This window comes from Oncorhynchus keta, chromosome 9, assembly GCF_023373465.1.
Source record: "Oncorhynchus keta strain PuntledgeMale-10-30-2019 chromosome 9, Oket_V2, whole genome shotgun sequence".
Taxonomy (NCBI): Eukaryota; Metazoa; Chordata; class Actinopteri; order Salmoniformes; family Salmonidae; genus Oncorhynchus; species Oncorhynchus keta.
Genome location: NC_068429.1, coordinates 36,677,398 through 36,691,005, shown reverse-complemented (window position 1 = coordinate 36,691,005; position 13,608 = coordinate 36,677,398).

Here is a 13,608-nt window from a genome sequence, read left to right as displayed (position 1 = left end):
CACTCCCCTGAAAAACGTTTTAAAAGACTGAAACCACGCATTTGTCATTGGAGGAAATGACGTGCTCAGCTCTTTCTTTGTTAAGCAACTGCATTTCCCAGATTTGTTTTTCAGACCTGAATTGCTTTTTTTATTAACCAAATCTAAATGTATGTGTATGTTCACCCTTGTCTATAGTCTGAACTCACTCCCACAGGGTTCACAGATACCAGATGTATCTACAGTATATATTACAGCATTGCAGGTATATTCATTTGTATATTTGGATTTTATTATTTATTTATTTTTTTGAACCTTTTTTTTAAACTAGGCAGGTCAGTTAAGAACAAATCCTTATTTTCAATGACGGCCTATGAACAGTGGGTTAACTGCCATACATTTACAAACAGTATAACTGTCAACGGATTACAATCTTTGAGTTGAGGTAGTGTACTGTAAAAGCTGTGCTAACAAATTCATATAATATCCTATGCATATGTGAGGTCATTTGTTTTATACCAGTCACAAGAGGTCAACCCACTCTGACACAATTCATTGTAGTAGTGCTGTCGCCTCCTAGAGTAAGTGGTTGTGAAGTTTTAAAAGAAGTTCATGCAGTGTTGCAATCTGTTCAGTTAGGGTATCATATGATGTCGTTTTAAATTCCTTATGGTTTTTATAAATTGTTTATTTAACCTTTATTTTACTGAGACCATGTAACGTTCGTCGTAGGTGTAAGAAGAGGAGGACCAATGTGCAGTGTGTTAAGTGTCCATATTCTTTAATAAAGTAATTGAACACTGAAACAAAACGACAACCGAACAGTCCTGAATGGTGCTGAAAAAACACTGAACAGAAAATATATCACCCACACCACACAGGTGGGAAAAGGCTACCTAAGTATGATTCTCAATCAGAGACAACTAACGACACCTGTCTCTGATTGAGAACCATACCAGGCCAAACACAAAAACACCACATAGAAAAAGGAACATAGACAACCCACACAACTCACGCCCTGACCATACAAAAACAAAGACATAACAAAATAACTAAGGTCAGAACGTGACAGTCCAAGGTCTCTTTTACAGATTAGCCCTGAATTACATCAAAGAGACATCAAAATATAGAATGCAAGCAGAAAAAAAGAAACGGTAATCAAAACACATTCATCAGTAATAAGGTCCTCAATGAGCTTTCTGAATTGCCTTATTGGCACCAAAGAACATCAAATTTAACAACATTTTGAAGATTGTTCCACAAATAAGGTGTAAGAAAACGAAAAGCTGATTTACCTAACTCAGAAGAGACCAAAGGAATGTCCAGAGTTAGCCATCCGTGAGACCTGGGGTGGTGACTCGAATGTCTAAAGTTTAGTAATGATGTTAGATACAGTAGGACTTTTTGTAAAAGGGCTTTATACATGAAAACATAGCAATGTATCAACCTAGTTGACATCAAAGAGGGCCAACCAACTTTCTGGTAGAGAATGCGCTGAGTACTAAAATTGTCGCCCGTAATAAAGTGCAGTGTGCTGTGATAAACTGCATCTACCGGCTTTAATGGGGTGGGAGCTATGTTCGTATAGATGATTTCGCCATAGTCTAGCACTGATAGGAACGTCAACTGAATAATCTGCTTTCTACCATTTAGCGAGAGGCAGGACCTATTTCTATAGAAGAAGGCCATTTATATTCCCAGCTTCTTTACTAACTTATCAATATGCTTTTTAAAAGACAGTTTTCATCTATCCAGATGCCCTGATATTTGTAAGCAGGGACACGATTAGTATGGACACCATCCAAAGTACATATGGTTAAATCATCAAAGTTATTTTTATGCGCTTTAGAGAACATCAATTTTGTTTTTTATGTTATTTAACCAGGCAAGTCAGTTAAGAACAAACTTATTTACAATGACGGCCTAACAGAAGGCTGAAGAACTCCTGCGGGGATGGGGGCTGGGATTCAAAATATAGGACAAAACACACATCACGACAAGAGAGACAACACAACACTATATAAAGAGAGACCTAAGACAACAACATAGGATGGCAGCAACACATGACAACACAGGATGTTAAGCAACACAACATGACCACAACATGGTAGCAACACAACATGGCAGCACCAACACAACATTGTTGGGCACAGACAACAGCACAAAGGGCAAGAAGGTGGAGGCAACAACACATCACGCGAAGCAGCCACAACTGTCAGTAAGAGTGTTCATGATTGAGTCTTTAAATGAAGAGATTGAGATCAAACTTTCCAGTTTGAGTGTTTGTTGCAGCTCGTTCCAGTGGCTAGCTGCAGCGACCGGAAAAGATGAGCAACCCACAGTTACACATAGTAGTTGCATGGAATATATACTGAACAACAATATAAACGCAACATGCAATAATATCAATGAGTTCACTGAGTTATAGTTTATAAGGAAATCAGTCAATTGAAATAAATTCATTAGGCCCTAATCTATGGATTTCACATGACTGAGCCCAACCACTGGGGAGTCAGGCCCAGCCAATCAGATTAAGTTTTTCCCCACAAAAGTGCTTTATCACATACAGAAATACTCATCAGTTTCATCATCTGTCCGGGTGGCTGGTCTCAGACGATCCCGCAAAGGAAGAAGCCGGTTGTGGAGGTCCTGGGCTGGCGAGGTTACACGTGGTCCGCGGTTGTGAGGCTGGTTGGATGTACTGACAAATTTTCTAAAACAATGTTGGAGGTGGCTTATGGTCGAGAAATTAACATTAAATTCTCTGGCAAAAACTCTAGTGGACATTCCTGCAGTCAGCACGCCAATTAACTTGACTTTAACCTCCGCACGTCTACCTTTGACTCATTCCTCTCTGCCTCCTTCTTTCCACTCCTCTCCTCTTTTGACCTCACCCTCTCACCTTCCCCCCCTACTCACAAGGCAGGCAATACGCTCGACCTCATCTTTACTAGATGCTGTTCTTCCACTAACCTCATTGCAACTCCCCTCCAAGTCTCCGACCACTACCTTGTATCCTTTTCCCTCTCGCTCTCATCCAACACTTCCCACACTGCCCCTACTCGGATGGTATCGCGCCGTCCCAACCTTCGCTCTCTCTCCCCCGCTACTCTCTCCTCTTCCATCCTATCATCTCTTCCCTCTGCTCAAACCTTCTCCAACCTATCTCCTGATTCTGCCTCCTCAACCCTCCTCTCCTCCCTTTCTGCATCCTTTGACTCTCTATGTCCCCTATCCTCCAGGCCGGCTCGGTCCTCCCCTCCCGCTCCGTGGCTCGACGACTCATTGCGAGCTCACAGAACAGGGCTCCGGGCAGCCGAGCGGAAATGGAGGAAAACTCGCCGCCCCTGCGGACCTGGCATCCTTTCACTCCCTCCTCTCTACATTTTCCTCCTCTGTCTCTGCTGCTAAAGCCACTTTCTACCACTCTAAATTCCAAGCATCTGCCTCTAACCCTAGGAAGCTCTTTGCCACCTTCTCCTCCCTCCTGAATCCTCCTCTCCCTCCCCCCTCCTCCCTCTCTGCAGATGACTTTGTCAACCATTTTGAAAAGAAGGTCGACGACATCCGATCCTCGTTTGCTAAGTCAAACGACACCGCTGGTTCTGCTCACACTGCCCTACCCTGTGCTCTGACCTCTTTCTCCCCTCTCTCTCCAGATGAAATCTCGCGTCTTGTGACGGCCGGCCGCCCAACAACCTGCCCGCTCGACCCTATCCCCTCCTCTCTTCTCCAGACCATTTCCGGAGAACTTCTCCCTTACCTCACCTCGCTCATCAACTCATCCCTGACCGCTGGCTATGTCCCTTCCGTCTTCAAGAGAGCGAGAGTTGCACCTCTTCTGAAAAAACCTACACTCGATCCCTCCGATGTCAACAACTACAGACCAGTATCCCTTCTTTCTTTTCTCTCCAAAACTCTTGAACGTGCCGTCCTTGGCCAGCTCTCCCGCTATCTCTCTCAGAATGACCTTCTTGATCCAAATCAGTCAGGTTTCAAGACTAGTCATTCAACTGAGACTGCTCTTCTCTGTATCACGGAGGCGCTCCGCACTGCTAAAGCTAACACTCTCTCCTCTGCTCTCATCCTTCTAGACCTATCGGCTGCCTTCGATACTGTGAACCATCAGATCCTCCTCTCCACCCTCTCCGAGTTGGGCATCTCCGGCGCGGCCCACGCTTGGATTGCATCCTACCTGACAGGTCACTCCTACCAGGTGGCGTGGCGAGAATCTGTCTCCTCACCACGCGCTCTCACCACTGGTGTCCCCCAGGGCTCTGTTCTAGGCCCTCTCCTATTCTCGCTATACACCAAGTCACTTGGCTCTGTCATAACCTCACATGGTCTCTCCTATCATTGCTATGCAGACGACACACAATTAATCTTCTCCTTTCCCCTTCTGATGACCAGGTGGCTAATCGCATCTCTGCATGTCTGGCAGACATATCAGTGTGGATGACGGATCACCACCTCAAGCTGAACCTCGGCAAGACGGAGCTGCTCTTCCTCCCGGGGAAGGACTGCCCGTTCCATGATCTCGCCATCACGGTTGACAACTCCATTGTGTCCTCCACCCAGAGCGCTAAGAACCTTGGCGTGATCCTGGACAACACCCTGTCGTTCTCAACTAACATCAAGGCGGTGGCCCGTTCCTGTAGGTTCATGCTCTACAACATCCGCAGAGTACGACCCTGCCTCACACAGGAAGCGGCGCAGGTCCTAATCCAGGCACTTGTCATCTCCCGTCTGGATTACTGCAACTCGCTGTTGGCTGGGCTCCCTGCCTGTGCCATTAAACCCCTACAACTCATCCAGAACGCCGCAGCCCGTCTGGTGTTCAACCTTCCCAAGTTCTCTCACGTCACCCCGCTCCTCCGCTCTCTCCACTGGCTTCCAGTTGAAGCTCGCATCCGCTACAAGACCATGGTGCTTGCCTACGGAGCTGTGAGGGGAACGGCACCTCAGTACCTCCAGGCTCTGATCAGGCCCTACACCCAAACAAGGGCACTGCGTTCATCCACCTCTGGCCTGCTCGCCTCCCTACCACTGAGGAAGTACAGTTCCCGCTCAGCCCAGTCAAAACTGTTCGCTGCTCTGGCCCCCAATGGTGGAACAAACTCCTCACGACGCCAGGACAGCGGAGTCAATCACCACCTTCCGGAGACACCTGAAACCCCACCTCTTTAAGGAATACCTAGGATAGGATAAAGTAATCCTTCTCACCCCCCCCCCCCTTAAAAGATTTAGATGCACTATTGTAAAGTGGCTGTTCCACTGGATGTCATAAGGTGAATGCACCAATTTGTAAGTCGCTCTGGATAAGAGCGTCTGCTAAATGACTTAAATGTAATGTAATGTAAATGTAATTACATGCTTTCTCAAAACTTGACACAACTGTGGCATTGTATTGTGTGACAAAACTGCACATTTTAGAGTGACCTTGTATTGTCCCCAGCACAAGGTGCACCTGTTTAACGATCATGCTGTTTAATCAGCTTCTTCATATACTACACCTGTCACGTTCTGACCATCGTTCGTGTGTGTGTTTTCCTTGTTTTAGTGTTGGTCAGGGCGTGAGCTGGGTGGGCATTCCATGTTGTGTGTCTGGTTTGTCTATTTCTATGTTTGGCCTGATATGGTTCTCAATCAGAGGCAGGTGTTAGTCATTGTCTCTGATTGGGAACCATATTTAGGTAGCCTGTTTTGTGTTGGGTTTTGTGGGTGATTGTTCCTGTCTTTGTGTTTGTGGCAGTAAATAGGACTGTTTTGGTTTTTTCACGGTTCTTGTTTTGTAGATTGTTGTATTTTCATCTTTATTAAAGATGCACAAAACTAACCACGCTGCATTTTGGTCCGCCTCTCTTTCCCCAGAAGAAAACCATTACAGAATCACCCACCAACCAAGGACCAAGCGGTGTGGTGAACAGAGGCAACAGCAGCAGCAGGAGAAGCGACAGGTGCAGCAGGAGCAACAGCAGCAGCAGCAAAGACAGCAGCAGGAGAAGCAACAGAGGCAGCAGCAGCAGCAGCAGCAGTGGGAGAGGCTGCACTATTTGGAGAAATGGACTTGGGAGGAGATCCTTGACGGGAAAGGACCCTGGGCAGAGCCAGGGGAATATTGCTGCCCCAAAGCCGAGCTGGAGGCAGCGAAAGCAGAGAGGCGGCATTATGAGGAGCTAGCACAGCAGAGCGGCTGGAAGCCCGAGAGGCACCCCCAAAATTGTCTTGGGGGGGGCACAGGGAGAGTGTGGCAGAGTCAGGAGCCAGACCTGAGCCAACTCCCCCTGTTTACCGTAAGGAGCCATGGATGTTATCGGAGCTATCGGCGAAGCTGAGGGCTGAGTCTGAGAGGGTCGAGGAGTTATTGGACAGAATGGAGGAGAGTGAACGGATGGGAGATGAGGAGACACTCGAGGAGGTGTTAATAGAATTGGGGGAGTGTGAAGAGCGAGAGCAGTTGATTTGGCGTAGTATGCAAGGCATTCGCCCTGAGGTTTGTGTCCCCAGCCCGGTACCACCAGTGCCGGCACCCCGCACCAGGCTGTCACTCCGTCCCATCAACAAAGGTGCTCCCGCCTGTCCGGCGCTACCAGAGTTTCCGCCCCTCAGTCCAGAGACACCAGAGCTTCTTTGTCCAGCGCAGCCGGAGTCTCCCGCCTGTCCGGCGCTGCCAGAGCTCCCGCCCCTCATTCCAGAGGTGTCAGAGCCCCTCATTCCAGAAGCGCCAGAGCTCCTCAGTCCAGCACTGCCAGAGCCTTCCTCTCCAGCGCCGCCTGAGCTACCCGTCTGCCCAGCGCCGCCTGAGCTACCCGTCTGCCCAGCGCCACCTGAGCTACCCGTCTGCCCAGCGCCGCATGAGCGCATCAGCCAGGAGCCGCCAGTCAGCCAGGAGCCGCCAGTCAGCCAGGAGCCGCCAGGTGCCGCCAGTCAGCCAGGAGCCGCCAGTGCCGCCAGTCAGCCAGGATCAGTTAGATCCGCCAGTCAGCCAAGATCTGCCAGTCAGCCAGGATCCGCCAGAACTGCCAGGATCTGCCAGAGCCGTCAGTCTGCCAGGATCCGCCAGAACTGCCAGTCAGCCAGGATCCGCCAGTCTGCCAGGATCTTCCAGATACGCCAGTCAGCCATGACCCGCCATTCAACCAGGTTCCGCCAGTCAGCCAGGATCTGCCAGAACCGCCAGTCAGCCAGGATCTGCCGGAACCGCCAGCCAGACAGGATCTGCTAGATTCATCAACCGTCCCGAGCTTCCCCTCAGTCCCGAGCTGCCCCTCAGTCCAGTGGGGCCTGTTGTTAGGGTTCCTAGGCCAAGGTTAGCGGCGAGGGTCGCCACTCAAGGGACGCTAAGGAGGTGGACTAAGACAATTATGGAGTGGGGTCCACGTCCAGCGCCAGAGCCGCCACCGCGGACAGATGCCCACCCAGACCCTCCCCTATAGGTTTAGGTTGTGCGTTCGGAGTCCGCACCTTGGGGGGCTGTCACGTTCTGACCATCGTTCGTGTGTGTTTTCCTTGTTTTAGTGTTGGTCAGGACGTGAGCTGGGTGGTCATTCCATGTTATGTGTCTGGTTTGTCTATTTCTATGTTTGGCCTGATATGGTTCTCAATCAGAGGCAGGTGTTAGTCATTGTCTCTGATTGGGAACCATATTTAGGTAGCCTGTTTTGTGTTGGGTTTTGTGGGTGATTGTTCCTGTCTTTGTGTTTGTGGCACCAGATAGGACTGTTTTTGTTTTTTTCATGTTTCTTGTTTTGTAGATTGTTGTACTTTCATCTTTATTAAAGATGCACAAAACTAACCACGCTGCATTTTGGTCCGCCTCTCTTTCCCCAGAAAACCATAACAACACCTGTCAGTTGGATGGATTATCTTGGCAAAGGAGAAAAGCTCACTTACATGAATATAAACATTTGGGTGTGTGTAAAGAAAGGGTGAGAGTCACCAAAGTGGGCCAGGAAACAACCGCACCACACCCTGTAGTGTCTGTCTTGTCCCAACACCAAACCAAGACACACCTCAAAGCTCTTGAAACCCACAAGTTGATTTTCTCAGGAAACTCCTGTTTGGTACATCTGTGTTTCAGAGAAGCCCACTTTCAGCATATGATGACGGTCCAACTATGATGTTGTTTATAACTAATAAACCGGCGACTCCATTTTTGATTGAACCAACCATGACCAAAACAATGATGAATGATCAGTGATGACATGTGTGAAATTAATTACCAAGGTGGAGCCAAATCAAATCAAATGGTATTTGTCACATGCTTTGTAAACAACAAGTACAGACTAAAAGTGAAATACTTACTTACGGGCCATTCCCAACAATGCAGAATAAAATGAAATAATGTAAAAACAGTAAAAAGAAAAATGAATAGAAAAATAAAATAAATAATAAGGAATAAATACTCAATGAGTAACGATAACTTAGCTATATACACAGGGTACCAGTACCGAGTCTATGTGCAGGTATATGAGGTAATTGAGGTAGATATGTACAGTTGAAGTCAGTTTACATACACCTAAGCCAAATAACTTTAAACTCAGTTTTCAGTTTTCTCATTTTTTTTCATCCTAGTAAAAATGACCTGTTTCAGCTCAGTTAGGATCACCACTTTATTTTAAGAACGTGAAATGTCAATAATAGTAGAGAGTGATTTATTTCAGCTTTTATTTCTTTCATCACATTCCCAGTGGGTCAGAAGTTTACATACACTCACTTAGTATTTGGTAGCATTGCCTTTAAACTGTTTGACTTGGCTCAAACGTTTCGGGTAGCATTCCACAAGCTTCGCACAATAAGTTGGGTGAATTTTGGCCCATTCCTCCTGACAGAGCTGGTGTGAGTAAGGTTTGTAAAGCCTCCTTGCTCACACATGCTTTTTCAGTTCGGCCTACAAATTTTCAAATTGAGGCCAGGGCTTTGTGATGCCCACTCCAATACCTTGACTTTGTTGTCCTTAAGCCGTTTTGCCACAACTTTGGAATTTGCGACCAAGCTTTAACTTCCTGTCTGATGTCTTGAGATGTTGCTTCAATATATCCACATCATTTTCCTCCTCATGATGCCATCTATTTTGTGAAGTGCACCAGTCCCTCTTGCAGCAAAGCACCCCCACAACATGATGCTGCCACCCCCGTGCTTCACGGTTGGGATGGTGTTCTTCGGCTTGCAAGTGTCCCACTTTTTCCTCCAAACATAATGATGGTCATTATGGCCAAGCAGTTCTATTTGTGTTTCATCAGATCATAGGACATTTCTCCAAAAAGTTCGATCTTTGTCCCCATGTGCAGTCGCAAACTGTAGTCTGGCTTTTTTTATGGCGGTTATGAGGCAGTGGCTTCTTCCTTGCTGTGCGGCCTTTCAGGTTATGTCGATATAGGACTATTTTTACTGTGGATATAGGTACTTTTGTACCCGTTTCCTCCAGCATCCTCACAAGGTCCTTTGCTGTTGTTCTGTGATTGATTTGCACTTTTCGCACCAAGGTACGTTCATCTCTAGGAGACAGAACTTGTCTCCTTCCTGATCGGTATGACAGCTGCGTGGTGCCATGGTGTTTATACTTGCGTATTATTGTTTGTACAAATGAACGTGGTACCTTCAGGCATTTGGAAATTGCTCCCAAGGATGAACCAGACTTGTGGAGTTCTACAATTTTTTTCTGAGCTCTTGGCTGATTTCTTTTGATTTTCCCATGATGTCAAGCAAAGAGGCATTGAGTTTGAAGGTAGGCCTTGACATACATCCACAGGTACACCTCCAATTGACTCAAATTATGTCAATTAGCCTATCAGAAGCTTCTAAAGCCATGACATAATTTTCTGGAATTTTCCAAGCTGTTTAAAGGCACAGTCAACTTAGAATATGTATAGAACATGTATAGAATATGTATAGAACAGGGCTCCGGGCAGCCGAGCGGAAATGGAGGAAAACTCGCCTCCCTGCGGACCTGGCATCCTTTCACTCCCTCCTCTCTACATTTTCCTCCTCTGTCTCTGCTGCTAAAGCCACTTTCTACCACTCTAAATTCCAAGCATCTGCCTCTAACCCTAGGAAGCTCTTTGCCACCTTCTCCTCCCTCCTGAATCCCCCCCCCCCTCCTCCCTCTCTGCAGATGACTTCGTCAACCATTTTGAAAAGAAGGTCGACGACATCCGATCCTCGTTTGCTAAGTCAAACGACACCGCTGGTTCTGCTCACACTGCCCTACCCTGTGCTCTGACCTCTTTCTCCCATCTCTCTCCAGATGAAATCTCGCGTCTTGTGATGGCCGGCCGCCCAACAACCTGCCCGCTTGACCCTATCCCCTCCTCTCTTCTCCAGACCATTTCCGGAGACCTTCTCCCTTACCTCACCTCGCTCATCAACTCATCCCTGACCGCTGGCTACGTCCCTTCCATCCTCAAGAGAGCGAGAGTTGCACCCCTTCTGAAAAAACCTACACTCGATCCCTCCGATGTCAACAACTACAGACCAGTATCCCTTCTTTCTTTTTCTCCAAAACTCTTGAACGTGCCGTCCTTGGCCAGCTCTACCGCTATCTCTCTCAGAATGACCTTCTTGATCCAAATCAGTCAGGTTTCAAGACTAGTCATTCAACTGAGACTGCTCTTCTCTGCATCACGGAGGCGCTCCGCACTGCTAAAGCTAACTCTCTCTCCTCTGCTCTCATCCTTCTAGACCTATCGGCTGCCTTCGATACTGTGAACCATCAGATCCTCCTCTCCACCCTCTCCGAGTTGGGCATCTCCGGCGCGGCCCACGCTTGGATTGCGTCCTACCTGACAGGTCGCTCCTACCAGGTGGCGTGGCGAGAATCTGTCTCCTCACCACGCGCTCTCACCACTGGTGTCCCCCAGGGCTCTGTTCTAGGCCCTCTCCTATTCTCGCTATACACCAAGTCACTTGGCTCTGTCATAACCTCACATGGTCTCTCCTATCATTGCTATGCAGACGACACACAATTAATCTTCTCCTTTCCCCCTTCTGATGACCAGGTGGCGAATCGCATCTCTGCATGTCTGGCAGACATATCAGTGTGGATGACGGATCACCACCTCAAGCTGAACCTCGGCAAGACGGAGCTGCTCTTCCTCCCGGGGAAGGACTGCCCGTTCCATGATCTCGCCATCACGGTTGACAACTCCATTGTGTCCTCCTCCCAGAGCGCTAAGAACCTTGGCGTGATCCTGGACAACACCCTGTCGTTCTCAACTAACATCAAGGCGGTGGCCCGTTCCTGTAGGTTCATGCTCTACAACATCCGCAGAGTACGACCCTGCCTCACACAGGAAGCGGCGCAGGTCCTAATCCAGGCACTTGTCATCTCCCGTCTGGATTACTGCAACTCGCTGTTGGCTGGGCTCCCTGCCTGTGCCATTAAACCCCTACAACTCATCCAGAACGCCGCAGCCCGTCTGGTGTTCAACCTTCCCAAGTTCTCTCACGTCACCCCGCTCCTCCGCTCTCTCCACTGGCTTCCAGTTGAAGCTCGCATCCGCTACAAGACCATGGTGCTTGCCTACGGAGCTGTGAGGGGAACGGCACCTCAGTACCTCCAGGCTCTGATCAGGCCCTACACCCAAACAAGGGCACTGCGTTCATCCACCTCTGGCCTGCTCGCCTCCCTACCACTGAGGAAGTACAGTTCCCGCTCAGCCCAGTCAAAACTGTTCGCTGCTCTGGCCCCCAATGGTGGAACAAACTCCTCACGACGCCAGGACAGCGGAGTCAATCACCACCTTCCGGAGACACCTGAAACCCCACCTCTTTAAGGAATACCTAGGATAGGATAAGTAATCCTTCTCACCCCCCCTAGAAGATTTAGATGCACTATTGTAAAGTGGCTGTTCCACTGGATGTCATAAGGTGAATGCACCAATTTGTAAGTCGCTCTGGATAAGAGCGTCTGCTAAATGACTTAAATGTAAATGTAAATGTAAACGTCTGATCCACTGGAATTGTGATACAATTCATTAGAAGTGAAATAATCTGTCTGTTAACAATTGTTGGAAAAATCACTTGTGACATATACAAAGTAGATGTCCTAACTGACTTGCCAAAAATATAGTTTGTTAACAAGAAATTTGTGGAGTGGTTGAAAAACGAGTTTTAATGACTCCAACCTACGTGTATGTAAACTTCTGACTTCAACTGTACATATACAGTGGGTAGAGATAAAGTGACTAGGCAAAAGGATAGATAAACAGTAGCAGCAGCGTATGTGATGAGTGTGTAAGTGTGTGTGTGTTGGAGTGTCAGGGTAAGTATGTGTGAGTGTGTGGGTAGAGTCTAGTGTGTGTGCATGGAGTCAAAAAGAGTTAGTGCAAAAAAGGTCATTGCAGATAGTCCATGGAGCTATTTGGTTAACTATTTAGCAGTCTTATGGCTTGGGGGTAGAAGCTGTTCAGAGTCCTGCTGGTGCCAGACGTCGATGCCGCTTGTTAGCAGAGAGAACAATCAATGACTTGGGTGGCTGGAGTCTTTGACAATTTTTAGGGCCTGCCTCTGACACCGCCTGGTATAGAGGTCCTGGATGGCAGAGAGCTCAGTCCCAGTGATGTACTGGGCAGTACGGACTGGGGACCCTCGTAGCGGGCCCCTTGACTGAAGGACGTCTCTGGAGGCTCCGGACTGAAGGACGTCTCTGGAGGCTCCGGACTGGAGACCGTCTCTGGAGGCTCCGGACTGGGGACCGTCTCTGGAGGTTCCGGACTGAAGGACATCTCTGGAGGCTCCGGACTGGAGACCGTCTCTGGAGGCTCCGGACTGGAGACCGTCTCTGGAGGCTCCGGACTGAAGGACGTCTCTGGAGGCTCCGGACTGGAGACCGTCTCTGGAGGCTCCGGACTGAAGGACGTCTCTGGAGGCTCCGGACTGGAGACCGTCTCTGGAGGCTCCGGACTGAAGGACGTCTCTGGAGGCTCCGGACTGGAGACCGTCTCTGGAGGCTCCGGACTGAAGGACGTCTCTGGAGGCTCCGGACTGGAGACCATCTCTGAAGGCTCCGGGCTGAAGGACGTCTCTGGAGGCTCCGGGCTGAAGGACATCTCTGAAGGCTCCAGGCTGAAGGATGTCTCTGGAGGCTCCGGGCTGGGGACTGTCGCTGGAGGCTTCGTGCCATGGATCACCACTGGAGGCTTCGTGCCATGGATCATCACTGGAGGCTTCTTGCCATGGATCATCACTGGAGGAAGGAGACATATGGGCAGTCTGGTACGTTGAGCTGCCACAGGGCTCACCAGGCTGGGGAGACATACAGGAGGCCCTGTCCTTCTGGGGACAGGCACAGGATACACTGGGCCGTGGAGGCGCACTGGAGGTCTTGAGTGTCCTGCACAACCCGTCCTGGCTGGATGGTTATTTTCGCCCTGCAGATGCGGGGCGGGGGCACAGAAGGCACAGCTGGCGCAGGATATCCCGGGCTGTAGAGCCGTACTGGCGTCCAGATGCGCTGAGCCGGCATTCTCCGACCTGGCTGGATGCCCACTCTAGCCCGGCCGATTCGGGGAGCTGGAAGGTAGCACACCGGGCTGTGCACGCGCACTGGAGACGCCTTGCGCTCCACCGCATAACACGGTGCCTGACCAGTACGACGCTCACCACGGTAAGCACGGGGAGTTGGCTCAG